This window comes from Labeo rohita, chromosome 21, assembly GCF_022985175.1.
Source record: "Labeo rohita strain BAU-BD-2019 chromosome 21, IGBB_LRoh.1.0, whole genome shotgun sequence".
NCBI classification, from domain to species: domain Eukaryota; kingdom Metazoa; phylum Chordata; class Actinopteri; order Cypriniformes; family Cyprinidae; genus Labeo; species Labeo rohita.
Genome location: NC_066889.1, coordinates 6,510,645 through 6,515,461, shown reverse-complemented (window position 1 = coordinate 6,515,461; position 4,817 = coordinate 6,510,645).

The window sequence follows — 4,817 nt, the reverse complement described above, 5'->3', positions numbered from 1 at the left end:
TTAAATTTGTAACAATATTTAAAATTTATTTAAATCAAATGATTTCTTGTATTTTTAATAAAAAATTTATTTGTAAAAGGCAAAAAGTTGATCATACTGATTTTAAAATTAAAGATTCATTAGTTTGAATATACACTGAATCAAAAACTTTCATAACATCTTATTTCATAATTCAGTATACATTATTTCTGACAAAACATCCCATGTTTCAGTTGTGACAGTAATGCTTTCGACCACACCACATCACATTACAGAATTTTAACTCAACATACAAAAATACAACAACAACAACAAAAAAAAAAAGCATAACTGTACTAAAATTTAGTTTAGTTCCCACAAATATGAGGATTATGTTTTCCCTTTTATCACTACCGAAGCAGTGATGACATTTAGTGACAATTTGATGGGATAACACCCCAAAAAAAAGAAAAAACAAGGACTCACTACTGAAACTCAACCAAATTATTCAGTGACAATTTTAGATACTTTTGATCCTAGCTCAAAGATGCTAATCAGCACATGGTTAGCTAGCACAGTTCTGAACAGTGGTACACATATAAAAACTAAATGTTATGGACTAGGGTGCTTATTTGCAGAAAAAAGGTGTTCCTTAAAGTTACGTGCAGATTTTTCAGACTTTTGAACACATTTACCTCAAAATGATGGGGCCTATCTACTCACACCTTGTGGCTATGAGAGAGGGGGACATAAATATTTCCTGGTCATAAATTTATGGGTTTTGTTAAAATCAGTCTCGGCCAATAGACTAAAACATACACTCTATCAGTAGTGACATTAAAAATGTGGGACACATTTTTTATGTTAAATTTCATAATTTACAAAGAAAAAGTATATATATAAAGTATCTTTTTGATTCTTTTAAAAAGCTAACAATGCCATAGAAAAATCTTTTTTCTTGTTTAAATGGTTCCATAAAGAACCTTTCTTTCTTTCTTTCTTTCGAGGGTTCTTTGTGTCAAAAAAAGGTTCTTCAGATTCTAAAAAGGTAAGAAAGAGATGGTTCTTTAAAGAACCTTTGACTGAATGTTTTTTTGTGAAACCAAAAATGGTTCTTCTATGACATTGCTGTAAAGAACCTTTTAAAGCGCCTTTATTTTTAAGAGTGTAGGGTTTGGGACAGCCACCTCCAGACTGAAAGTATCCAATAAATGATGATTTTATATATATTAAACTTACTAATATTTTAAATATTATTGTGGGTTTCAATAGATGGTAGAAGGATCTTAATAAACATCTAAGATTTGAATGCTTAAATGCTTTTTAAATGTGTTTTTTGGTTGTGGGACAGCAGTTTGCACCAGCTCTATAGAATGTCCCATATATTGCTGACATCAAACTGACAATTTGTACATATTTTATGAGGTGGCTAATTTGTACAAATTCATACAACCTCACTCATACGATTTTGTATGATTTGTCTAGACCCCAGTGATGGGTAGGTTTAGAGGCGGGGTTAGGTGTAGGTCATTTATGAGTGAGGTCATACGAATTAGCCACCTCATAAAATAAGTACAAATTGCCAGATCGGGTTTACACTTTTCTCTACTGATATGGACAGTTACAGTCCACAGTAGTATTTTCTCTGAGTAAAGGTAATGGCATTGAGGATCTTTGCAGGTAGGCTGCTGAGCAGCTCAACACCATGAGGAACATTGAAGAGCAGATTTCGAAGGCCTCTGGGGAACAGGGGGTGGGTTTGCATCGAGTAGGAACGTTTGGGACCCCAGCTGGTGCAGGACGGGGTACCATTGTGCTCCCCACCCTCCTCCCCGCAATGCTAACAGGATTAGGCGACGGAGAGCACCCTCTCCTCAAAATCCCAGGCTGTTCCTCGCATGTCCTGTCTGATCTGGGGTTTTAGGGATCCCCTTGTCGTGCTTTCAGAAAAACAGAAACCTCTCCCAGAGGGAGACTTTAAGACTCCATCTGAAGTTAACAGTACATATGAAGACGGCTTTTGGATGTTTTTCAAGCGTGGTCCAAACTTTGATCATGAGTCGTAACCATGCCTAAAAACAGGCTTAAGCCAGCCTTAAGCTGGTTTAAGATGGTCTTCCAATCTACGGTGTATTTCCCGTACATTGATGTAACTCACTGATTAACCACCACAGTTCGATGCATTGCTGTGGAAACTAACTAGATAGTAATGACTGTTTTCCAAACACATCACATCACCGTCGTTTAAACCACATTAGTTCAACAATATAGGGCCATTGTTAGTGACATCACATGCATGTGGTGGAGTAATAACTTCTGCTATTTAATTGATTGGCAATCTCTAAGATGCTGTTGTATTGAACAAGACACCAAATGACTCATATACTATTTTTTGTTCCTTGTTATTTAGCTTTATTTGATGTTTGAGTCATCACGAGTTCCCTCCGGCATTTATGCACATGCGCATTCTTCAGAAATGGCACTTATAGAGGACACACACAAATACATAGTTTAAAATACATTTATATTTAGATAGAATGGAAGATATAGATGGTACTGCATGTTAGTTTTCTTATTATGCCCAAGAGAAAAAATTATTGAAGCCAATATTTCTGACTAACAAGAAACTATGCTTCTAACCACAGGTTGAGAGCTGTAGTTCCAACCACATAAGTTTGCTATGCTGTTTGCAATTTTCATTTGAACTATGGTTTCGGAAAATACAGAATCATTTAACTATGTTGCGACCATAGTTGGCTAACAATGCTTTTATAATACACCCCTGGTATGATACAATAAGGTTAAAGCTACCTGACAAATATGCCTGTCCAGGGGTGCATTTCCCATACAATGACGTAACTCACTGATTAACCTCCATAGTACGATGCATTGTTGTGGAAATGAACTAGCTAGTCACGACTGTTTCCCAAACACGGTCGCATCTCTGTTGATTGAACCACATTAGTTCAACAAAGCAGGGCTGTTATTAATGACATAGCATGCATGTGGTGAAGTCATAACTTCTGCTATTTAATTGATATTGTACATGGCATGTACATTGATCTATTGAACATGGCTCCAGATGTGTAATATACTATTTTTATTCCCTGACATTTTGCTTTATTTAATGTTTGAGTCATCGCAGGTTCCCTCTTGTGCCCTTTGGCATTTATGCACATGCGGATTCAAAAACAGTGCTTATAGAGGACACGCAAAAATACATTGATTAAAATGCATTTATATTTAGATAGAATGGAAGCTATAGATAGTACTGCATGTTAGCTTGCTTATCATGCCCAAGAGCATCATTTATTTAAACCCATATGTCTTACTAACAAGAAACTATGCTTCTAACCACAGGTCGAGAGCTGTAGTTCCAGCCATGTAAGTTTGTGACACCTTTTGCGAATGTTCCTTTGACTGAATAGTTGAACTATGTTGGTAACGATGGAACTTGCGACCATAGTTGGCTAACAATGCTTTTGGGAAACGCACCCCTAGCCAGGCTGATACAATAAAGTTAAGGCTACTCAACAAACAAACCTGTCCAGAAAGCTACTATAATACATTAACCATTTAACTGTCACACCATTTTTAAACATAGACGTGAAAGTGTACTATTCAAACTTAAATTGTTATAATTCATGAACGAATACATTTTGTAATATGATTTTGAACTCCCATTTCAATGATAATGTAATGTCCAATTTTAAAATGGCTTTCACAGGATGAAGGTTTTACACTTTCAGTTGATATATAATTTCTGATTTCTAAAACGTGATTGAGAAAAAGGCAGCAAAACAAGACTTTTTGTGACAAAGGTCAGAACTCCTGTTATAATGCAGATTTTTGAGATGCACTCTTGTCATAAATTAATCTATTACTGTTTCTATAAAATTTGTAACAAAAAGCAGCAGTAAAATATCTCTTTAGGAGTCTTAGACCCTTCCAATGATATATAGTTTGTCATGATTACATTAGGATTTATTTGTAATATAGTGAAGTAAAATTAGGCGTCCCACTGAGTGGACAGGTGGCAGTTAAAAGGGGGTTAAAATGACCTGTATTACATTTGATAAGAAAAAAAAAATTCAATATGTCTGTTTTTCTTGCTCTCATTCTGAATTAAATAGTTAAAAAAAAGATTATAAGCAAATATTTAAATGTTTCATATAGAATAAGAAAAAAAGCTTGCAAAGAAGCTTTACAGAAAATTAAAGTTTCTAAAATATTTTTAATAGTAGCTTCTAGTGGTGACTATGTCAAGTTGACGTACATCAAACAATGAACACTATTAACAGTAATGAATTATATGTTGCAATCAAAAGCAAAATTCTGTAGTGCTGTATATTTTTCCCGGGTGGGCATCATCTGAGGTTTTCTGTGGGGTTTGCATCATCTCATCTTAGGTGTTCTGGATTCAAAAATGAATTTCAGTATAACCAATCCTAGCTATAATGTACTTGTGTGAGACTTTGGATAATGAGAACATTCAGGTGTTTTCAACTGGTAGTATATGTATGAAAGTGATAAACTCACCTTTGTGATAAAGATAATACAAATAAAAAACAATTTAGGCAAGCAAAATCCTTTATTAAATACACTGAACCTGTTTACAAATAGAGAATTGTCTTTTTTAATTTTGCGATTTTCACCAACCAAAATTTTGTGCAATTCATGGACTCCTTACAGTGATAAAGAGGTGTTTTTTTCTGAACCTGTGACCAACAAGCATGACAAGGAATTACAGAAAGATATCTGAAAACCATATTGGGTCAGTTTTACCCTGTTTATGCATTCTAAGGTTAAGGTATCATTTTCAGCTCAAAACAAAACTTCTCCAAGGCTCTAAGGTTGGT